Consider the following 26,044-nt stretch of genomic DNA (forward strand, 5'->3'; position numbering starts at 1 on the left):
TGTCTGATACATGTGTCAGCAGACCTGCGTGATGGATAAATTGGCCCAGCAGTCCATAGGAAATGCCACAACCTTTCTGAACAATGGTGACCAGACAGGTGAAGTACTGACAATTCAAAGGCATGAACATTGTTTATGCCTTTTGTTAAATCGGCAACCAATACGGAGCTTGAGACACTCATTTCAGACTGCCTCCAGGCAGTTAGTGATGGACTAACAAACAACATTCTTAATCAACAGCTATGCGGACTGACAGCAGGTCTAGAGACGGGGAGACGAGGAGAAGATGGAAGTAATTATCAGAAGTTAGTAAAAAAAAATCCTTAGAAGCTGGTGTGTGCCACTGTGGCTGGTGCAGGAGCGAACAGGCATTCTAGACAGGCACTTCCGTCTCTCACATGGGACACATCACTAATCCATGTACTGATGCCAAGGTTCTGTTTACTCTAATGATCCTCTAGCTTCAAGCTGCACAAAAAGTGGTAGAATAGATGAGCACGAATCTCATTAAGAAGTCTCTGAGACAAAAGAATCAGACTTTTCACGGAAACACGCCTGCCTTCTATCAAAAGGTTAATAAAATTACCGCAGAAAATTACTAAACTTCCAAATTAGGAGGATAAAAAAAAATTGGAAGAACATCAGTTTCCATCTTTTATCCCCATAATTACAATGTATGAAGTCCCCATTGGCTCGGTGTTTAATTAAGAAGTATACCCACTGTACAAAGGGTAGCTGTGTTTGAGAAGGATTCTGAACGAGTAGAGAAGACAGAGTTGTTGAAATCCATGGATGCTATGAAATGATTAATTGCTTCTTCCAGGGCCATAACAACTAGCACTATGACACACAGCCCTTTCTCTACTTTCTAATCTGTAGCATGAATCAGAATTAGGTATGCTATTTGGCAAATAGGAATTTTCCTTACTGTTAGCATTCAAATAATTCAATCAACTAATATTGTAGACAAGCATGTGATGTAAATAGTATAGACAAATTAGGGTCCACAAGAGAAAAATCCCTGGTAACTAACATTCCCCTGCCTAGGAGATACCTGTGTGACCCTCAGAAAAACACTGGCAAGAATCCGAGAGAATGTAATAATGACACACTTACCTTCTGAATCTTAGAGGTGTTAGTTTCAGAAGATATTTAAGGGTATAAGGAGACGGCAACACACACAAGGTGGTAATTTTTGCATATTAATAGTCTTCGTCCATTTATCTCCAAGGCCAGGGAAGTTTTTAAAACTCTACCCTCTGAGTAGAGAATATTTTTTTCTTAAGACAGTGAGCATTCTCAATGGGTGATATTCTAGTAAAGATAATATAGATTTTGCTCCCTGAGGAGTGGAAAGCAGAGGTAGAGCAGACCTCATGGGAAAAACTGCAACAGCAGGAGGCAGACGGATGTTTGCTTGGCTCCTGCAAGCAGGCGGACGAAACATGCTAATGCCTTCTGTCTATGGAACGAGCAAGCCTAATTGTTTTCTGCAGTACTGCCATACACCAGCTCATAAATTATGAAAGGGTGATCGATACATTATTATATTACATATGAATCCTTAGTAATATTCACTTGTATTGCTTCACTATATACATATATATATGTATACCTCATATTATAATTATGAGAGAGAGCGATTAAGCCAAGGATGCAGCTCAATGAGCCTTGTGCTGACAATCCCATGATGATGACCTAAGTGTTTGTATCTAGGATCCACGGCAAAGCCAAGAAATGATGATGCATATCTATAACCCAGCACTGTGAAGGCAAACACAGGTGTGGCCCTACACCGATATAGGTGGACACCTACACCTTGCATCTGAACTACTGAATCCCAGGTTCGTCTCAGAAAAAGAGGGTAAAGAGTGAGTAATGGAGGAAGACATTCAGGTGACCTCTGGATCCCTCATATACAGACATATACACAGACATGTGTAAACACAGGCACAGGAACACACATAAAGCACACACATACATACATACAAATATAAATTGGTACTAGAACTAAATGAAGGTGGCAGATGTTGTTTATGATTCATAGCTAAGAAAGGGATATTATATGATTTTGAGACTGAATTTTTCAAATTGCACTAAAATGCTATTAAAGTTATTCAAGATAAAATAATTATACTGAAAAATAAAACTCATTTCCTCTGCATGTACTGCTCTGAAGGAATAGTAATGAAATAAGACTTTCTTTAACATAGGAAATAATAGACATTCACAAGAGCATGAATCAAGACGTGTCACATGGCGCACGCAAGCAACATTTCTACTCGTTCTGTATGATCAAAACTCTACATGGACGCATTTCTTATTACCTGGACTATTTTACAGTCTATAGTCTAGGAAACTCCTCGGCTATGAATATACTGCTTCCCACAGAGTTGAAGGCTCATCAAGCCTTGGTTTATTCATAAATAAAATGAAGATAGTATGAAGTACTATATGATGGGGTGATTATGCAATTGCTGAGTATTTATTGAACTCCAGTGAACTACCCCACCTAGTTCCTTCTCCTTTGCATAGTCTAGAGATGCCATAAAATTAATGTAAACACTTCACATGGATTCACAACACTTCTAAATAGTAACAACAGCTCAAGTCTGTGGCATGGTAGATTTGCCAATATACCACAGCGCAGAGTGAGGAAGACATTTTCATCTTGAGCCTGATCTGAGAAGGTTGGTTGCAACACTGAGTGTCAACTTGATGGAATTTGAAATTGCCATGGGCGCAAATCTCTGCCCATATCACCAAGGTATTATCTGTATAAGGTGAGTTGAGATGGGAAAGCACACACTTACGTGTAGGCAGTCCCGATTTATGGGCTTGGGTGGCTCCACAGAATGAAATGCAGAAATGTAAGGAGAACCAGCATTCATTATTCTAGGCTTCCTGGCTGCATATCCAGTGTGACCCGGCCTCTGCCTGACATTCCTGTCATTCTGCCCTTCTTTAACACAATGGACTATGTCTTTCCCAACTCTATGTCAAAATACACCTTTCCTCCCGGGGTTCCTTTTGTCAGGTTGTCACGGTAACAAGAAAAGCACCCAGAAGAGTAGCAAACATTTCAAAGATAAAGAGATAATTAATTCTCATCTGTCTGGGAGAAGAAACCAGAACAGGAAATCACAGCACTCAATGCTACAGACTACAAGGCAGGGGTATCAAAGGCCAAGGTGGGACAGTACAGTGACTGGACAAAGCCCAAGTTTGAGATGTTCAGGAGTGTTTTGTAAAGGGAATGGACTAGAGGCCTGCGGTCCATTAATGCACACAGTGCCTTGAGAAAGTGGTAAATACCATAGTGAGAGCCTTGAAACTCATCCCACAGGGCACGGGGAGAAGGCGACAGTTTTAAGGTTAAGGACGGTCAGGATCATCAGTCACCAGAAAGGAGAAAAAGAAATATGTTTCCTAACAGTCCCTGGCTGGGGACCCTCAGTATGGCAGTTCTTACACTCTTGCCTTTTGGCTTTGACCTCAGGACTGGTTCCCACTGATCCACTCCCTGGTTCTGCCACAAGAGCTGACTGCATCAATGGATTGATTATCTGCTGAGATTCATTTAATCTTAAACCTCATCTCTAGTTTCCATCTTCGTCAGCCCAGATGCCAGCTCAAGCTCCCAAGGGTCAGCACTGGGCTGTGGACCTGCTGGGCCCTGAACTCATACATTTAAATAGTTCCTTTCCTTTATGTTTTTAGAGTGGATAACAAATATCTATATCCATTTTTATTTGGAGCACTTGAGAAACTGTTCATTCAATCAGTTCTATATATATGGAAACAGGATTAACTGATTATTTCCACATTGCGAAAAGCACCAGTTCCTACCAAAGCCACAAAAAACACAGCAAAATTTTAAAAAATGAATGCTGGGTTTGTTTCTGCTTTAAACTCTTATTATTTATTCATTATGGACTTTTGCATTTATGTGGGATTTTTTAAAAAAAGAATATATTACAACAACATATTAAATTTTAAAAGTTCTTTAAATTCTTAGATGTGTACCTAAGGGAGTGTCTCACTTGAATTATCATCAAGCTGGTGACCAAAGTTTCAGCTCCACTCCAAGCACCCACCATGGGGAACAAGGGGCAACATATACAGGGCAGTATACAGGATTCAAAATTCACCTGCCCTGATGAAACAACCACGGAACAAGGTTAGCATTTCTCTGGAAAAGGGAACTAATGTCTCTAGTGATGCAATACATTTGCCGCTAGCTTCTTGTTTCCATACTGTCTACACGTGATTGTATGACATCTACGTGCATATAGTTGTACCCAACTGCAAACATCATGAATTATAACCACCGCGACTCTCATGGAGTAACCAGAGCTAATTTTCCACTCGCGATCCTTCAGCAGTTCACAAAAATGTAAAACAAAACATTAGAACACTGTATATACAACTTAAACTTGGCCCTGGTGATAAGCCAGAATTTTTATATTATGCTAAGGTCAGGCAAGAATGTTCCAGACAGAATGGAGTTTTGTTCTAAACCACAGACAACACACCTGTGTACTGGACAATAGTGATAAGGATACTATTGTTCTTGCAGTTTCCGTGTGTTTGTTAAATCTTATATGGCAAGCATTCATAATATTCTCATGGCACTAGAAAGCTGATTCTCATGCAATAGAGCTAGATTTTTCCAATGAAACACAACACATAGCCATAGTACTAGTCCTAACCTTAAAATAGTCTTAGACAAGCCGGGCAGTGGTGGCGCACGCCTTTAACCATAGCACTCGGGAGGCAGAGGCAGGTGGATCTCTGGGAGTTCAAGACCAGCCTGGTCTACAAGAGCTAGTTCTGGGACAGGCACCAAAGCTACAGAGAAACCCTGTCTCGAAAAACCAAAAAAAAAAAAAAAAAATAGTCTTAGACATAGTAATAGTCCTAACCCTAGACTTAAACCTAACCCTAACACTAACAATAATCTTAGCCATAGTCCTAACCCTAGTCTCAGCCCTAGCTCTAACTATAATCTTAGCCCTAACCTAATCTTAGTACAAGCACTAGCTAGGACTGAGACTTACTGTTTCTTCCAATAGCAATAGTCACGAGGAATAAAATAACTCAATGAAAATGCTTGACTGATATTAAAATCTCTATTCCAGGTAATTTTAATGTTATTGAAGGCAAAAGAAATATAGGCTCCATATGGCATGTACTAGTAAACTTGCTAACTACAGTGTGAGTTTGCCATATTTGCTACTGAGGTCAGGATTTTTTAAGTCTTTTAGAGTTGATAAAATCAGAGGCCAATTCCTTGAGCTAACACTACAATAGGGTATGCTAATGAGCCATGGCGATCTCCCATTTCTGCTTGAAGGAATGCCTAGGACAGATGATCACCCTGCAGTTATTGTTACTGGTTGCCAACAAACCAATAAGAAAGATTCTCCTTCCAGGATCTGACCAAACAACAAAGAACTCTCTTATGCGCCAAACCTGGATCAGCCTGCATCCAACGAATGGGGTTCAAAGACCTGCCATCTTTACTTCTGCATGCCAGTTACAAAGGCCCATCCATCATAGATGGTCTCAGAACTGACCACATTTAAAGATGTATGGCGACTGAGACAATGTCCTGCTGTGGGAAGTCTCACAGCTAGTGGTTACCCGCCCACTGGGGCGTGGCCTCCTATACTATATTTGCGGATGTAGAGCATGCCTCCGGCCTCTCTGTTTGGGTTGCGGATTTCAGCCTCTGATTTGTGAGTCTACCCCTAAGTAAATAGCCATCTATTTCTCAATTCTGAGCTAGTGTGGGATTTCTTTTAAGCGTCCTTCCACAATGTCCAACTTTCCCCTTGCCTAATTCCTCTAAATCCCTCCTACTGAGGTATGTCCCGGGAAGGTGTCACTCGCAAGAAAAACTCAATCCACACAAGCCACGATTCTCTCCACTTGTGACCCTCCCGGGAGTGCTCAGCATCAACCAGCTGTTGATGCTCCCCCTGTCTCCAGGGTCACTGTGGCTGTGGGTCATCCATCGCTTTAATACAGTCAGGTGTTCTGCTTGTCAGCTACATAAACTGTCCCACGTCTACCATTAGCCATCTCTATTAATGAGATATTATACACTGAAGCATTTTCTATTGATTTAGCTAAAAGGGCACTCCAGCGGCTCTCATTATCTTAGAAGGTCAAAAGAGAAAAGGATCACAGCTCCATCCGTTATGGAGACAGCAGAAGGCAGTCCGTGGAGTGTGGCAGAAGATGTGGGCAGGGAACACACTGCTCGGGAAGAGTCTGTTTCTAGGGACACAACCAGTTTGACTGAAGTAACTTCAGAGTCAACAGCTAAAGAAACATGTTGTGATATATTTTAAAAACACCAAAAGCACAAAACTACTAGAAATTTCCATTACTTCTAAAAGAAATACCAAAGCAGCTGCTCTTAACAATTTCAGGATATAATCACAAGAGAAATTTTTTAAAAATGAAAAACAAAAGAAAAACAAAAGGATTTTGAGTTATCCTTATATGAAACAATAAACAACATGTCACTCTCTTCATAGACAGTTGTCATTTTCTTCTCTAAACATTAGAACCTGAAATATGTTAGGTCATTGCCAACTTTCTTATCTATTTAGATAACAGGTTCTCTATTTTTTTTTTTTTGCAAATACATGTTTAAATATGCCTGGACTGAGATTTGATAGCATCTTTCCATGCCCCAGAAAACTGCAAGACATGTATAATCTCATTTTATCCCTCAAGATGACTAAATACAAGAGATCCTGTTGACTGAGGCTTCCTGTCCCACCTGGTTCTGCTGCCATTTGGTCCCAAAGGAGGTTGTTTGTTTGTCCCCAGATTCCCAGAACCAAATAATCACACAGAAACTGTATTAGTTACGATACTGTTTGACCTAATAGCTTATACATATTTCTAGCTCACTCTTATCTCTTAAATTAACTCATTTTTATTATTTTATATCTTATGACAAGGCTCGCGGTCTACCAGCAAGGTTCCACCAGGTGGCTTGCATCTTTCTGCTCTGGTGGCTCCATGGTGTCTCCTGACTCTGATTTGTTCTTCCAGCATTCAGTTTAGTTTTCCCTGCCTAGCTCTGTTCTACCCTATCACAGGTCAAAACAGCTTCTTTATGCATTAACAAATAAAAGCAAAACATATAGAGAAAGACTTCCCACACCAAGATCCCACTACTGGCTGCTTTATAGATGAAAACTCTTGATTCTTAGGGGTTAAGTACACAAACCACGCAGGTAACAAATGAAAAGTTGGGTTAGTCTGACCAACATGGTGGCTTCTGCAGCTCAGCACTGAGTTCAGCAGTGAGAGAAAGATGAATCCTGAGCTGCTCACAATGTCTTTTATGTCGAAACAGTCTTTAAATCTCTACCCTGTACTTTTTAAGACTGCCATGTAGTTTGTAGAAATTGTCTCTTTTGTCACTAACTAGAAATCTTCAAGGCAGACAACTTTTTAGTGAATGACTCTGAGAATTATTTTGAAAAATTTAACTACGTGTTGGACAGATAAATCAGTACTAGCATGTTATTTTACCACTAAAAACAATATTTTAAATGCCAGTTAATTACCACAATATATGTGATTATTGGTCAGCTAAGTCAATTTGTCCATTGTTCTGGGCAAATGCTGATGTACATTTACTCATATTCAAGGTTTTTATTAAAATTAAATCCCAAGGCCATTTGGAAAAGGAAAGAATGGAGGAATAGCACATATCTGATGACTTTAATAGATTGGAAGGGATTGTGTACTCAGTAACTATGTTCTTACTGTATCTATTAAAATTAAAACAACCATAACCAAGGTTTTTGAGCATACCTTGTATCTCTACATTGACAAAGAAACCACACAGAAAGTATCTCATAGGTGTTTAATTTACAAGAGGGATAATTCAAAATATTAAAGAGAAACTACACATTACAAAGGAGAAAGGGGAAAACTATACTTCATGAACACAGCATACCACTACGGTCATTTTCCTAAATCAAAAACAAATACATAAATACATAAAGCTTCAAGTAATTAAATTTGTGGCTGAGTTCATACTCTTTAGGTATTGCTTAGAATTAATTTTTACTTGCAGAAGAAAAGAGTCTAGCCATGTTGGTGGTAGAATGACTCTGGAAAAGGAGTGTCAATCAAATGTGTATTTGTTGCTACTGTCAGCCCAAGTGTTGCAAGAAACTGGGAGTTCAACAATGAAGAGCGATAAACGGAATATTTCATTCAATTATAATTTCCAGTAATATGTAATGTTATGAATGACAAAGTAAAGTAAAAATCTGTAGGTATACCATGTTTGTACCAAGGATGGTAGAAAGATGTCCCAATTAGTTATGCTAAGGAAAGCATCCGTCATTACTGTGTACATAGAACAAGGGACAGAGACCCCACATAACACACACTCTAAGAACAACTGCAGAACTTGTCTTCAAGTTCATGAAAACCAACTTCCCTGTCCAATAATTCTCACTTTTTGCCCAGAGGAGCTGTGTGCTCAAGCAGTAACCTAGGTGGCCATGCTAATCTTTTTCTCTCAAACTTTCCACCTGCTCCCATTAAAGACATTTTAACTGGTGCTGATTAAACCCAGGAGTGATTGCAAAGGCATCTGCTCATCGGGGACTTTTCAAAAGTTCAATAAATGCTATATTTGCCACTATTTAAAGTGATTCACTTTAAGTCATTAAGGAAAAGAATTTTAAATTAATAGGGCATATTGTTCTTAAGTTAATAATGTAGCAAAACAGCAAATTAAAAATCAAATTCTGATAATTACCAGTACTTTCTTAAAATACATAAAACGAATGTTAATGACTATAACCATTGCTTTACTGAGTTGATAGAAATGCATTAAGAAGAGAGCTGGTGGATTCCTGCTGCCGCACAGTGAATAGCTGAGTAAGGAGAGTTCGAGGCTCAGCAGTGTTTGAGACAGCACCAGGATGTACTCAGGACTTCCTTTCATTTATCTCCATTCCCACATGCTACAAATTCTCACAGGAGGTAGCATGTTTTGTATGATGAGATCAGAGTTAGCTATGAAACTCTTCGTGTATTTCCAACCTCAATGTCTTGCTTTAACACCAAGCCTGTTTCTCCATTAGATTCTCTGCACTCAGTCTTTGTTGAAGGCTTACAAGTTCTTATGGCTTTTGGAGCCTTTCAGACTGCCATTGCTCTGACTCTTGGTACAAGAAGACACATTATTCTCTTCAAGGAGCTTGCTGAACTGACTTCATGAGATTCATTACTATCTGTTGCACCTTCTAGAGTCCATGTTTGTGAAATAGGCCCTGTCCCTCCCTTAGTGTCCTTGATAGCCTCTGAACCTACAATACTTCCCTGTCATGTGGAAATATGCTATGTATTTGGCTTGGAGGACAAACGGATGAGTAACAGGACATCTGTTGTTCAAAGTTCTCGTTTGTCTCACCACATGTTTCATTCTCTACAGATTTAAGGATGAAGCAGGAAGGGCTCAATGAGCGGGGCAGGGATGTTGGGACTGTTAAAGGTATCACTAACAATAAAGACTGTTAAACATGTCACAAAGAAAACCACAACTTTAGAAGTTTCTTAAAATACACACATATACACAAACAAAGAGAATTCAAGAGAAATCACCCTAGAACAGGGAAACAACGACCTTCCTACACACCAGAGACTATAACAGAGAGCAAAGCTTCACTTGAAAGTTACCTCTTTTTGAGTTGTTGATCAGTAGGGTCCCATGAACACGCACAAACAGTACAGAGTAATGCCAGAGCTCTTGGTTCCCCTACAGAAACTAGTGGTGAGACACTATTTCTCAAGAGATGATGCATTTGAATCATAGGGCATGGAAAAATCAACCTGATACTGATTTTAAGCCTCTCAAAGACTACGCATGCTCCCACAGAAGGTGCTACAACCATCAGCATGTAGGCAGTACCACATGGACAGAAGGGAGATGGGGACAGGAGAGGTACACAAAATAAGAGGGAAAGTGGGGGACAAAGGAAGATGTGGAAGGGAGAAAATGGGGGTGAATTAGAACAAAACATATTCATGACATACATGTATAAAATTCTTCAAAAATGAATATAAAAAGTCATTTTCAAACTCCAAAATATTCTGTAACTTATGTCTGCAAATAAATCACTAAATTATTAACTATATTCTTCAAATTTCGACAAAAATTCAACTTGGTATCCATCTAAAACCTTATCTCACTCCCACCATCTTGCTTCCTTCGCCCTGATGGTCACCTCGCTCCCTCTTGGATGTGGCTTCTCATTTAAAAGCCACTCTTCAGCACTGGCATGGGTCCCTCCAAGCGGTGGTGTCTTCATCAAGACTCTGTTCAAGCACAACTCCTCAAACTGCTTGTCCTGACTGTCTTACTCCAGCTAGCCTCAGATGGACAACAGAACTAAGGTTTCTGTTGAATATATTAAAGAGCAGAACAGGTTATTCTGATTAACAAAGGTTGAGAACAACTTCTACCAATGTATTAAGATGGCAAAAAGTCAGCTTAACACTGACAGGATTGTTGGACATATGTGAATATATTAACCTTTATAAAATGCTTTCTTTATCTTGATAATTATAAATATTTTGTATAGTAATAACTTGGGGAGATATTAGGAATCTTCCCTGTATGCCAGTGAGAATGGTGCTAGAATTATTTACTAATCTCCAGTTACCGTTATTCTCCTATTTATTTCCAAATATACAATGAACCTTTTCCTTTTCTAAATTATTTTAAAGATTATTCATATGTTTGTATATACATGTAGATATGTCCATATCAGTGTAGCTATCCACAGAGGGTAAGGGCATCACATTCCCTGGAACTAGAGCTACATACGGTTGTGAACCACAGGACGTGGGATGTTGGATACTGAACTCAAGTCTGTTGGAAGATAGTTGTGAATTCTTAAGTGCTTAGCCATCCTTCTAGCTTCTAGGTTGCTTCTAACCTCTGCATTTTAAAGTCTTCTTTTTCCCTTTCAACGTAATCAACCAAGAAAAACATCATGTGGCTTCTACTTATGCTTACATTGATTTTAATTTCTATCTTTAACATAAATCTCAAGCATTGAATGTGTTTCAAGAAGAGATCCCATAGAAACAATAAAAACAACGGGGCAATACTGGCAAGATGGCTGCTAGGAGGGAGAGAACTCCTCATTGTAGGGCCCCAGGAACATGCAGGTAGGAGAAAGTGTCCTGTGTTAAAGGGTTGCACTCAGGCCTTTTTGGAGAAAATGCCACATTAACCATCAGTTGAAAGCCAAATAAAAAAATACATGTTCCCTTTAGGCTTCATTAGATTTCATACAAATTCTTTCTTTGATAGATATTGCAAGCACTCAGCTTCATAACAGAAAAGTGGATGAGGAAATAGATTTCAAGATTGTATCCCAAATACACAGGCATGGGGGCCAATAATCTTTCAGTGTTATTCTGATCTAAGCACGGAATGAAGTGTTTTACCTGTTGTAAGGTTTTTTTTTGTTGTTGTTGTTTTGTTTTTTTTTTTTTTACATAAGAACCTCGCATTTTCCAAACAACTTTATATAGGAAAAGTCCCATAAATAGCTCAAGGACATGCAGGCAAATTTAGAAAAGCAGTGAGTCTTTCCTTCTAATGTAGCAGAGTAGTTCCAAACAATCATACGGAAGGCAGGAACTCCTGTTCTTATAGTCTCCTTTTAGTTCCAGACAGAGCACAGATGTAGGAACAAGCAGTAAATGGTTTTCTCATAGACCCAACAACACATATTCTGTGGACAAACCATGAAAATATACACAGAATTTCATCTTTTAATATCGAAAAACTTGCTCTACTGCATGAATAATAAAGATAGAACTGTTTCAGAAGATGATCTGACATGAGTTTGAATAGGTTTTAATTCTAAGTGAAATTGATGAATGTTAAATCATATCTGACAAGCAAATTATCCATGCCTACGTATTAAATGGATACGTATTAATGAGCAAGAGCCCACAATGCAGCAGATACACGTCAAGAGCAGAAACTGAAATGAATGGGACCAGAGGAAGTTGTCTCTACCAAATTCCTTACAAAGGGAAGCTTTCTTTGGACAAAAGAGGAAGACATGATCACAGCACAGACAATACAAACTCGTGTATAGATCTCTTACATAAAATCCAGCTTCCTTACAACCTGTTCCTCCCAGCAGTACTTCTTCACGGGTCATACATTTAACAGCAGTGTTCATGTATAACAAAAAATGCAAATGTAAGTTTAAAATAGCCATACACTGTTCAGTCATGCCTTCTGTCAACTAATTTTGAATAAAATTCAATGATTCTTCAAGAATGTTCAAGAAATCCTTAGATTCTTGTTCAACCCTGACCACATCCACTTTTGTTATTCCAATAGGGATTTCATCGTCACGACATTGGAAAATGGACTGGAACTATAACTCACGGGAAATATGTTCTACTCCAAGAGCATGGATCCCTGCATGGTGTCCTGTGGGTTTGGAAGCTAGGAAGGAATTGAAGATGGTAATGGAAAGCTGATTCAGTATCTCATGGTACTCCAGAGACCAGCAATAGAATAGAGTTAGTGAAAGAAAGGTCCAGGACCAAATGAGAAGGAAGCAACTTCGGGGTACTTATTAAAATCCCTTCTTTGTGGGTAATTTAACATCACCTCAAGCCTAGGTACCTAAAAATACAGAAACTAAAAGCTCTGAATGGCTAGTGAAGCCAGTTCATGTGGAAGCTATACACACTAATAAAATGAATGCTTCCCATGCCACTGTTTTCACTTCCCATTGTAAAATGGAAACTGGCATTTACACAGCAAATTCTAAAACACATGTTTCTAAAGTGAGACAGACAGTATAAGACGAGGGCAGTGGAGCTGGGAGCACCCCATTATTCCATCTCGGCACGTTGTGGCCCCACTGGCTGTATTGTTCAATTGGCAAAAAACACATGTTTCCAGGTAATGCAATTTGGGGACCAAGAGACAAATATATAAAGAACTCAAGAAATTGGTCATCAAAAGAACAAATAATCCTATAAAAGAAATGGGGTACAGACCTAAACAGAGAACTCTCAACAGAGGAATCTAAAATGACTGAAAGATACTTAAGGAAATGTTCAATATCCTTAGTCATCAGAGAAATGCAAATCAAAACAACTCTGAGATTCGATCTCATACCTGTAAGAATGGCCAAGAACAAAAACACTGATGACAACTTATGCTGGAGAGGTTGTGGGGAAAAGGGAACACCTCTGCAATGCTGGTGGGAATGTAAGCTGGTACAGCTCCTTTGGATGTCAGTGTGGTGATTTCTCAGAAAATTAGGAAACAACCATCCTCAAGACTCAGCAATACCACTTCTGGGTATATACTGAAAGCAAGCTCAATCATGCCACAAGGACATGTGCTTCTATGTTCATAGCAGCATGGTTTGTCATAGCCAGAACCTGGAATAAAAACTTAATTGCCCTTTGACCGAAGAATGAATAAGGAAAATGTGGTGCATTTATATAACAGAGTGCTACACAGCAGAACAAAATAATGACATCTTAACATTTGCAGGCAAATGAATGGAGCAAGAAAACATCATACTGAGTGAGGTAAAGACTCAGAAAGACAAATATCATATCTACTCACTCATAAGTGGCCTAAAATTCACAATCCCAGAGAACTTAGACAACAATGAGGACCCCAAGAGAGACATATATGGATCTAATCTACATGGTAAGTAGAAAAGGACAAGGTCTCCTGAGTAAATTGGGAGCATGGGGACCTTGGGAGAGGGTAGAAGAGGAGGGGAGAGGAAGAGGGAGCAAAGAAAAATGTAGAGCTCAATAAAAATATTTAAAAACATTTTCAAAAGATCATACACTGATGGGCTTCACATTGCCGTTTCAAACACATCCATTCTATACTTCAGTCTTCCATTTCTTGTCTTTTGAACATTGCCACTAAATAAGCAGGTAGAAATTGCCCAAGGAGCAGCATATTTCATGATTCCAATCAAATAAATGTAGCGTGGGTTTGGAGTACAAAAGATATGGAAGAAAATGCTTCGCCAGACAATGTCTGTCACAACCATCTTTCCCTCTGTTCCCAGCATCACCACTCTGACTCACCCCTCCTTGTCTACTGCCTCTCTGTCCAAAAGGTCTTCTTTTACCTTGCCATATTCCAAATTCTGAGGCATTTCCCAGAAGACGTCGGATTACTCTGAGTTACTCACTATTTATTCATTGGTGAAGCATTTCCTGAATACCCACAGTGGACCAAGGACTGTTTTAAGGCCTAGTTATATAAATATGAGTAACAGTTCCTATCCTCAGTGTTCCCAGAAACAGACCCTGTATTGCTAAAAGTACACACTTTATACTTCTGGAGAATCGGAACAAAACAAACACTTGCAATGAAAGTGACCGCAGTGGAACAGAGGCTGGATGGAATAGAAGAGCTCAGAAATGAGCAAGAGTGGGCTCCCTTTGGGAGTAAAACCTGGTGTGACTTCCAGCATAGGAAGTGCCTGAGCAAGCAGGGGAGTCTGAGTAGAGTCGGAATAAAAAAGCACTATGAGCAGGATGAATGAGGAAAATGCAAAGCTTGGGGTCGCACAAGAACGTCCCAAGCATGAGAACCATGCAATCAGCCACCCAAGGTTCCTAGTGGAGCACCCATGCCCAGCCTCACCCCATTAACCCGGGGGAAGAAATATGGTCCCTGAGTCTCTAGTCTGGGTGTTGGCTAGAAGGATGTTTGTTTGTTTGTTTATTGGTGTGGAATCAACAGAGTCGGTTTGGAATTTTAGATGTTTGTATTTTCTATCACAGCCAAGCTCAGTGAAGTGCTAGGCAGGCCCCCTTCCTAGACATCACATCTCAACCCTGAGTTCTTGTTTGGAGACAGAGTCATCCAAACATCCCAGGATGGCCTTAAATTATAATCTCCTGTCTCAGCCTCCCTGGTAGCTGGGGTTCCAGGCATTTGCCACCACACCGAGCTATCATTTATGACAATATAAACTATCTTTATTTTAAAAGAATCAGTGTGTAGGTATTCAAGAGAAAACTAGTGTGGAAGATTTTGGAAAGATATTACCTGTTGTATACAGCATCTATACTCTTGCAAGTGGAAGAAAAGATCCTTCGGTCTTCTGTTATACTGTAAAGATCAGGTAATTTCCCCCAAATGCAACTTGTATTCATATTACTGAATAATGCATCCCTTTTTTGAACTTTTACTCTCATTCCCCATAGTTTAAAATGCTGTTTCTTAAAAGAAAGATACTATGAAAATTAAATAAATGTCCAATAATTGATATGGTAGGCAGAACTTTACACATCCAATAATCTTTAGCAAACTAGCATGTGCACTCAATGACCTGGTTTCGCCGTCAACTCCCATCTCAAACACGAAGGCTTGTAGACATCCCATAAGCACATTCACGACTTCACTCAGACGACTAGAAACGATCACTTGTAGAGAAGTGAAATAGATTCAGCATCGGAGATATCGACGGGCAAAGCCAAGCAGCAATTAGTGCACAATGGATACACTAAGCATGTCTTCGTAATGAGATAAGTACCCGGAGTTTAACATCTGCTGGGATCACCTTAATTATAAAGAGAAACATGTTTTCCCTCTCAATGTTCTGAAAACAAATCCACTGTTTTCCCATGTAAATAATCTCTTTCCCAAATAAACTTAGATCAGCACTACACAGATTGATTTTATACTCCATAGTCATATTTTCTATCTTACTAAACAATGCTTGCCACTAATCCCACAGCAGTAAATTCCATACTTGCATGAAGACACCTCTAAATCTGTGTCTGTTATGTGGGGAGGCTAAGCAGGCTTCCTGATACAGACTATGAAAAAGCGCCTTTCTCTTCCTTTCTACTCATCCATGTTTGCTTCTATCTGTAGGTCTACAGAAGGGGTCAAAAGACAAAATGGGACTCACGCACAGCGCGCCAGCAAGCGCGGGACCTTGCTAGCATTGCAATTCCGGTAGTCAGCCTCTCTTGCTTAATTTTATTTGCATACAGCATTTCATTTTGTTGGGGAAATCTCATCTCTTTCTGGAGGATAAACCTTTTCCTGCTTTTTGACCCAGAAATACATCCTTTAAAGACCTGGCATTGTGAGATGAAAGGCTTCTTAAGTGGTTCCGTGGGTCATTGGGAGCAAAATTGGAAGCTGTGATTGTTTTGACAAGATGGCAATCACACTACTTTCCACCAGACACTGGATAAAATGTGAGTGACAGACAGAAATCAAACATCCTATGTCCTTCGGGATTGGCAGCAGTGAAGACTCTCTCCTTTAAAAGTGGACATGCTTCCATTGATGATTTCTGTCTCCACTCTCCATACAAAGAATGTTATCACTGTATTAAGTCAGCATCACTGGAGCCTTAGTTTCTGCAGACCGTGCTGAATAATGGAGAAGAGCGTAAACACCTCCCAGCGCACTGGTGGGTAGAAGCTTTGTAGATGTGTTTCCTTCAGGGGGGTCAGATAGGAATGCATTCTGGAATCTTATTGAGGGATAGAATCACACTGGACACAGGATAGCGAGATGATGAACAATTGCAGAAAGAGCTGTGCTCCTATCCGGGAATGCCTTATCTGCCTACTTCTGTCTGACTGCACTGAGAGGTGCTTTCAATCACCTTTGAAAAATCTCACTCATTGCTCCGTGTCTCCAGCCAGTAAGATAATCAGACTGACAAGCAGTGTATCCGAGGAGGTTGCCTTGGTGCCTGGAAATAAGTGGATCAGGACAGACACTGTCGCAATCATCCATGTGCCCACACTCTGTAGGACATTGGCTTGACATTGTGAACAATAATAAGGCAAGCAGGTCATGCATAGACACTGAGCAACCCCTGGCCCCAGCGGGAATGGTAGCTTTTGATGAAAATATGAACAAAGGAGAAAGCCAGGGAGATACTGAATTAATCCTGCTCAGTTGGCAGCTTTGGAAGCTGGCCTTGGACATTGCTAACTTTCTTAGAATAACTTTAAGTAAAACTACTACAGTAGCTCTTTTTCTAGTTTTAGATGCCATGGGCCAGAATTGACATGTAATAGAGACGGGTTTCAGTGACATGGAAAATGCTAGAAGTAGGAAATTCTCAATGGCAAAGGATATCATTGCCTAGCATGAGTGTAACTGTGGCACATTTGGGATGAATAAATTCCCATAGCTTAATTTTACCAAGAACTATATGGGATGCTAATGAATATCTCTTCCCCAGGAGCAAAGATGTTCTACAGATGAAGCATCCTGTGATAGTTACTCCAGAGAGTTGGCACTGGAAGGAGCTGGAAATGGTGGCTATAATTGATTTTCACCACTTACGTCATGAGCCTGAAATTCAAAGAATGTCCTGGAAATTTAGGGTATTGCTTCATAAGGATTTTTTATATTTTGTATGAAAAATAAAATCCATTAAGCTCATATAGTGTGTAATCTTCTGTGTTAGAGTCCCAGAAATTTAAAAGGGAGCTGACTACAGAACGAAATTGTATCTCTACTATTAGGATTCACTAACTACTGTCTTCACATGACCCCTTTCAAGTCTTAGTAGGATGAACAATGCACAATTTATTTAAATAATTAGCTTGCGCTACCCAGGCAGGCAGTTTTCATGCAACTGCAATGCCTTCCTGAACCTGTAATCATGCAATTAAGGTACCACGCTCATGAGCTATTCTTCCACTCAACACAAGCTGGAGTCACCTAAGAGAGGCAGAGCCTCAATTGAGGAAATGCAGATTCATCTGTGGGAAAATCTGTGGACAGGTTCTTCATTAGTGATTGAAGTGAGAAGGCCCAGCTCACTGTGGGCAGCACCAGTCCTGGGAAGGTGGTCCTGGGTTATCAGAAAGCAAAATGAACAAGCCATGGGGAGCAAGCCAGTAAACAGTGTTCTTCCTTAGCTTTTGTTAAAGTTCTTGCCTCATTACCTGAGTTGAGTTCTTGCCCCGACTCTCTTCATAGTAGACTGTAAGCTGCAAAATAAAATAAACGCTTTTCTTTCTGGGTTGCTTTTAGTCATGGTGTTGATCACAGAAATGGAAAACAAAGTTAAAACAGCGAATTAGCTTGAACAGTTATCCCTGGAAGTTGTATCTGTACACTCAAAGCTCAAGGAAGCAGGATAAAAAGATTTACCTTTGCTGAGCAGTGGTAGTGTATGCCTTTAATTCCACCAGTGCGGAGGCAGAGGCAGGCAGAACTCTGACTTTAAGGCTAACCTGGTATACAGAGTAAATTTCAAGAGAGCCAGAACAATACAGAGAAACTAAGCAGAAAAAGAAGAGGAAGAAAAAGGAGGAAAGGAGAAAAAAAAACGATGATGACAACGATGAGGAGGAGGAAGAAGAGGAAATTTAAAATTTATTGTTCAAAATTGTTTAGAATTCATAAGTACTGATGAAAATGCTTTCTAAATTCCTTTTTTCACTTAGCAGTTTAATGGATTATACTCTGTGGTCTACAGTATTATATTGGAAAAGCAATCTATGAATCACCAAGTTGAGCCACCGTGGTAGGAATTAAGAGTTTGTAGTCTAGAGTACCAAGTAAACAATGATAGAATAAACCTGTTATCAGCTCAGCAGTGCTAAATCAAGTCATAAATACAGGTCACTGGCACACTTTGAGGAAGGTGATTACCTCGGAAACTCTGCTCCTTTCCCTACTCAGTAATTCACTGAAACCCTGAGTGTCGTGTTGCATGGAACCAAGAGTGTTTGCTGCTGTTGTTTGTGTCTCCTCCATTTCCTTACATCATTGCAACAAATTCAAATTCCCTCCCACACACTGAACCTGAAATTCTATCTTCCTTGAGCCACCCGCACTTCCTACTTGAACACATTTATGTTTACATAGATTTTTGACATATTCCACGAGAACTCCATAGCACAGAAGGACGTAGGGATAAAGTGCCACAAGGGTTAGCCATGGTGCCATCTTGTTAGCAATTCTGCTTTAGTTTGTAATTGGCTTGGCTGTGAAGAAGAATAGACCCCAGGTCTCGTGGCACCGGATGTCAAGTGCCGAAATTCCAGGGTTGTTTGTACTCAGTGAGGAAAGGGGCCCTGACTGCAGCATGTTGTTTCTAGATGAATGTCCTTAGAAAGTCAACTGTGCAAGATTTGGTCCACAAAGTGGTGCTGCTGAAAGCTACTGAAAACTGTTAGTTTGGCATTATGGGAGGTCTAGATCATGGTGTGGAGGCCCTCCTAAAGGACTTGGAAAGTCCATGTTGAAGGGAAACTAATATTTAAGCACACAGTGTTCATAAAAATAGACTAAAAGTATTATTGTTGTTGTTGTTTAACTTTGCAACATAAACAATTTTGCCTATTTCTCTCACATCAAGGAATATTATAGACTTCCTGACTCAACCTTCTCATAGACAGACATCACTAGACACCTGCAGATTTCATCACCTCTACACCTGCAGACAACCTTATCCGTCTTATGCAGTGCCAACACGGCTTTAGTACAGCCCCATTCAAGAACTACACACTCATCTGCAGCAGGAGTTCTAAGGAAAAGTCACCCGCTAGTCCATGCCTGGAAAATTCTGCCATGTGTTACCAAGTTCCCAATTTCATCATGCCAACCCCAGTTTTCTTGGTATTCGCTGAGTCATCCCTGACACTCCGTATACACACTGACTCCAGGTAATTTCAAATTCCGTTTACTGCATAATCCCAACCATATTGTTCAGTTTACTTGAATAATTAGCAAAAGTCCCAACTCACATGCTCAGTGCCAGCACACAAGAGCCGGCTCTATGTACGTCCATGTGCACATGGGAATCTTTTCTGAAGTGAACATCTACCTAGCTGCTTCCTAGCATGCTAGGTTCAGACCGGGTTCCATCTCTTCTATTTGAAGACTATAGAAGACTCTGCTTTCTCCAAAAAGGAAGGGCTGTAGTTTGAAAATGATAAAAAACCACATTGGGAGTCAATATCTAATGATTTCATACACTCTGAAGCATTCATATTTCTAAGGAACAGAGAACTGACCCAACCTCATGTAATTCACATAGTCAGAGCGTCTGCTCTACCTAACCCTTCTCCTCTACCTCCAATTTCTGAATAAAACCAAGATTACTGCACAAGTAAGCTTATCAATGCACAAATAGATTTCTCTCGGGATTGTAACTTAAGAGTCAATTTTCTATTCTGTATTCGTAGGGATAAAGTATAACGCGTTATATGTAATCCTTTAAGAAAAATCCCCAAGTATGCACAGAGGTAGCAAACACAATCTGAGCTCCTTGGCATGATGACTCCCAAGTATCCTCCAGACTGCCCACTTAGGTGGTTATGCAGTTACTCTTTGCTCAGCTGTAGGAGGGAATCCAGAGGTGACCTCAACATTTTACAAAAAGGAAAAGCTTTGCACAAATTCTGGGGACTAACTCAAAGTCATCCATTGAATCTGAGCAGGCGGAGATGGAACCCTTGTCACCCAAGCCAAGCATAATGTGAAATGCTGTGAACCATAATGCCCACATTACATACAAGCCCGGCTCTACATCTTTTATTATGACACATTACAGTTTTCTACTTGGTCAACTTTTCAGAAAATTACCATATTCAAACAACTGCCTGCACTTGAGGTTCTTCTCCTGCTGTAAGTAATTCCATAAGTAAAGAGAATGTGCCTTTTTTTCAGAAATGCACCATTTTGCAATTGAATTTCTTAGAATTTAATCAGACACCTGACATTGGGCACTTCATCACAGAAGCTCAAAGTCAGGCAAGGTATCAGCCACAAAATACAGTGAGTTGGCGACTTCTCTGTGTAACTTTGTAACATGAAAACTTTTTAACCTTCAAGAATACTAGGAATACAAGAAGGGCTGTGCAGACTCCTTCCTACATTTGTTACCTTGTTCCTATTTGCTTGTTCATTCTCCCTTCCCTACAAATATGTATACAGGAGTCTACACTGTAAGTCACAAATACCTTGATTCTTCCTTGTATACAAATCACAATTTCCTCCTCAGGCGTAACAGAGTATTCTGCATAAAACTATTTAATCATAGACAAGGTATACCATTGATAAACAAAAGTACTATCTAGTATGTAGTCCCCATCTTTCCCAGAAAGGTCTTTAAAAGACTATTTTAAAAATCCAAGTAGAATCTGAATTACATCCTGCTGCCGCATTGCATTCGTCTGCATCCCACCCAGAACAACTTTTCATCTCTGAGGAGATGGAGACAGGATTCTTTCCTGAGTGGGAGCTTCATGAGACTGTAACAAGCTATTCTGTGAAGGCCCCTCTTTCCATGTGTGCCTGATTCTTCTCTTAATGACTACGTTTGTCAAGAATCTCCATGGGTGATGGGGTATCTTTCTCCCTGGATTCTATCAAAGGATACATAATGTCACACTGACACCTTATTAAGCAAATGTGACTTTGATTAATTCGAGCTTTGTCATTAAATAAGGAGGTATCCAAGTGGATAACACGTAAACCAGTGGTTTATGTCAAAGTTTAAATAGAAAATGCACAATTTGTGATACTATTCAAAGCCTCCATGGTGGATATTTTTAGAAATTTTAGTCATAGCAGTAAATGGCTTTTCTTCTGGAAATCTAGGACTTGTCAATGTGCAGAACACAGTGAGGAGACACAGAGTGAGAGGAAGAAAGTCTTCACTGTCTACCCAGACTCGACCAGCACACAGACAAGCACTTCTCTCTTCTTGTGGCAGTTCTTGATTTGCAGCAGCAGCCTAGAGCATCGTACTGAAATGGGTGTCGAGATACACAACTGAGCCAGAAAACAATCTCCACTGCTCCTGTGCTGTGAGCGCCAGAAGGAGCAATGATCGTGCAGGTACAGTAGATGAAATGTGACCACAAATCCCTACTTAGAGACGGCATCTATGTTTCAGCCCTCATCTAACTGAATTTTGACTTTTTATAAGCAACAGAACTTGGGAGGATTAACAGTAGCGCAAAATCTAAGACCAAGATTCATAAACTGCTGAGGCTATTCCTGCTTCTGTGTGGACAATGCAGGTAAGACAAGGCTCACAGCTGTTGTAAGATGAGTGCCACGTGGAAGAGACCCCAGCACGTCATCAGAGCAGCCAAGACCAACCACAGTTCTGGGAGGGAAGCTCACAAGGCTCCCAGTCTTCTTGGGCGTGGTTTGAATGTAGCTTCATGGGGATTCTCAGGGAAATCCAAGAAACCACCATATTTTATCATCCACCACGGCTGTCATGAGTAATAAATTTGCTGTTTAAGAAGACATCACATTGGGCTGGAGAGATGGCTCAGTGGTTAAGAGCATTGTCTGCTCTTCCTAAGGTCATAAGTTCAATTCTCAGCAACCACATGGTGGCTCACAACCATCTGTAATGAGGTCTGGTGCCCTCTTCTGACCTTCAGTCATACACACAGACAGAACATTGTATACATAATAAATAAATAAATATTTTTTTAAAAAGAAGACACCACATTTGAGGCCGTTTGCTACGTAGTAATGACAAATTTTATTCCGTGCCTGTATTTTTTTTAACCCTAGCTAAGAACTCCCTTAATTTTCCCAAACACAAGTTTATTTAACTAGGAAATGAAAGGGTAACGTTAAGATTAAGGCAAAGAAGGATCTCAGTGGGCAGAATGGAGGGCTGAACTAGGTTTTAGCCTTTCTGTTCTGTTCAAGGATCTTGATGCAGTGTGCTTAAACAAAATGGTAACAAAGAAGGAAGAAGTAAAGACTGAGAGAGTTGTGTCTGAAGATGGACTCTCCAAGTAGTGGCCCAAACATTTCATTAGGAAGGCAAGTGATGGCCCCAATAGTGGTATAATATCTAATGCGCTGAGTAAGCTAGAGATGAATTCTGACTCGGTCACTTTTTCAGAACACCTGTCTGTCTCGGTCATTGCGCCATCTTCCTAGAAACTCTTCTGTCTTGAGTGCAAAAATGAAGGGAGAAGCCAGTGTTCTGGCTGAAGTACAAGGGAAGAAAGACAAGAAAGGATCCAACTAATTGAGCTTGTGCAGGCATGGAGACTGAAGGAGTGCAAACAAGGGATGCTGGAATCCGGAACACTGGTGACCAGGATGCGGGAAACCGGAATGCTGACACAGGATGCAAGGCTGTGCTCCACTATTGCTTATAAATTTCAACGGTTCTGGAACATCATCTGATCACGGAGACCTCTCCCAGACACCGACAACAAAAACATCCTGCTGACACTCTACTGGAACCTGTGGCATGCTGAACTAGCTCTGCTCTCAACTGTGGCCATGTATAACATGTGTACAGTAAGTCATCATTCTCACCATCTCAACTACAGGAGCAATAAAACAGCAGAATAACTGGCAGGACCCAGCTGGGCTTGGTCCATTTCTAATCCTGCTGCCTAGCGCTTGTGCCAGTGACCCTCATCCAACACCTCAGCTGCCATAAGCAAGTGGTAGGTGCCCAGAAAGAGATACGCTGAATCGAGTTCAAAAGGAAGACAAGTGAACAGAGCCCAGGAGTGGGGACAGGAGATGGAGGGAATGAGAACTTTCTGACTAACTCCTCATCATGGGGTATTTATTCACATCACTACAAAACAAATGCCTTGTTAACTACTCAGTAATAAATGACAATAAATCCTATGAAAGTCCTCAATCAATCAAACAACAAACAGGACATAAAACGGAAAGACTTTGAGTCTTTCAATATTCTTTAATTTTCAGGTTTTATTAAAGTTCTAACTATGGTGAATCTTGCCATGTTTGATTAAGGTGTCTGATTAAGGAGGTAATTAACAGGAATGGGCTTTATATTTCCTATATGATAGCAATTTTTTTTGGAAACTCAAACTGTCAGATGTTAATGTTGTTAATAAAATTAATTAATTATCATCTTCACAGAATACTATAAATCTAATAGAGTTAGATGTGAGTTCTTTGACACTGATTGTCTTATTATAGGAAAAGTTGAACAAGTGAAAGAACTTCACCAACCTTTGCCTGAAAGGGAATCTGATAAACCAGATTAGTGAACCCTCATTTCTTTCCTGAGACACATTAGCTGTGGTGGTGGTCACAGTGATGTGCCGCTAGGAAGGAGGCCGACGCTAGAAGCATAATTAAAGAGGCAAAGCAGAAAACCATGCAACATGAGCTGGCCTTCCTGCTGGAAAGGCAGTGAGCTACTGCTTCTATTCTAAATGAAGTGCTCCTAAAATTTAATTTTATAAAAGTATTGGGATAATATTCCTTATAGTAATATGAGAAGGAGAAACAGGTAAAAAAAAATAAAATAAAATAAAACTTCTGATGGTGTCCACTGCCTGGGTAATGTCTACTTTTCAGGGATTTCCAGGGCCTGCCTCTTGACTCTCTTTCCTAATTATTGGAGTTTTATCTTTTCTTCTTCTCTTAGACACTTAACACTGTCTCCAAATGTATCAATCCTACAACCCTGGTCCTCATGGTAAGTCTGTCTTTTGAGTTTAATAATATTCAAATTCAAAAATACAGTTTAACTGTTGAAATGGGTGTGTGCACCTAACAGGAGAGAGCTGACACTAGAAAGATCCATGGCTTGTGGTAATGGAAATCATCCAGTGTTAGGTCTCAAGAGAACCTGACTTTTCTTTCAGGGAACCAAACCATGATTCCCTGCAGTTAAAGGCCCGACTTTCTGAACCTTAGTATTCACAGGATCATCTGGAGGCATTACCATCCCTGATTTCAAACTCTATTACAGAGCTACAGTATTGAAAACAGTTTGGTATTGGCATACAAACAGAGAAGTCAACCAATGGAACTGAATAGAAGACCTGGACTTTAACCCACAAACCTATGAACACCTGATTTTCGATAAAGGAGCTAAAAGTATACAATGGAAAAAAGAGAGCATCTTCAACAAATGGTGCTGGCATAACTGGATGTTAATCTGTAAAAGAATGAAAATGGATCCATATCTATCACCATGCACAAAACTCAAGTCCAAATGGATTAAAGACCTCAATTATCAGTCTGAACACACTGAACCTGACAGAAGAGAAAGTGGGAAGTACTCTACAACACATGGGTACAGGAGACCACATCCTATGTATAACCCTAGTAGCACAGACAATAAGGGCAACATTGAACAAATGGGACCTCCTGAGACTGAGAAGCTTCTGTAAAGCAAAGGACACTGTCACTAGGACAAAAAGGCAACCCACTGACTGGGAGAAGATCTTCACCAACCCCACAACTGACAAAGATCTGATCTCCAAAATATATAAAGAACTCAAGAAACTAGACTGTAAAAAACTAATCAACCCAATTATAAAATGGGGCACTGAGCTGAACAGAGAATTCTCAACAGAAGGAGTTCAAATGACCAAAAGACACTTAAGGTCATGCTCAACTTCCTTAGCGATCAGGGAAATGCAAATCAAGACAACTTTGAGATACCATCAGACAAAGAAATTTCTAATAAAGCACTATCTAGTGGGAAAGTAACGTTAAGGTAAGGTTACCTCTCATTTGCTAAAAGGTATTTAACTTTTTTACATATGTGTTTTATGGGGGGTGGGCATGTGTGCCATGCCATGTGGATATGGTTAGGGATATAGTTTAGGGAACTCTGTTATCTCCTCCCACCACGTGGGATCCTGTAATTGAACTCAGGTCCCAGTCTTGAGGGCAAGCACTTTTGCCTGCAAAATCATGATAGCCTCTGAAAACCGAATTTTTTTTTTTAAAAAAGGTATGTTTTCAAGCACACCGCTCATGCTGTTGAGTTAACAAGGGAAAAAAAAAAACAGACTTTGCAGGTAGAGAAGGAACAATTAGCTTGACGAAGCAGACCAAGAAGTCAACTGCCACAGAAACCGTTCACCCAAAGTAATGGTTTTCCTTTTTCAACCAGGTGCGTTTCGATCTCAGGTAGGTGACTTCCACTTCTCAGTCACATGGCAGGCAGCCTCTCCGCTCACACTCTTCTGTGATGGTGGACGACGA

The 26,044-nt window shown here is 40.1% G+C and overlaps 1 protein-coding gene across 1 annotated transcript in view; it reads right to left on the reverse strand.

Annotated features, from left to right (window-relative positions):
* The window catches only part of Gpc6 (glypican 6), a 979,653-nt gene that overhangs the window by 807,832 nt on the left and 145,777 nt on the right, over positions 1-26,044 (reverse strand). The window lies entirely within an intron of this gene.

The sequence above is a fragment of the Chionomys nivalis genome, chromosome 12 (genome assembly GCF_950005125.1).
Source record: "Chionomys nivalis chromosome 12, mChiNiv1.1, whole genome shotgun sequence".
Lineage (NCBI taxonomy): Eukaryota > Metazoa > Chordata > Mammalia > Rodentia > Cricetidae > Chionomys > Chionomys nivalis.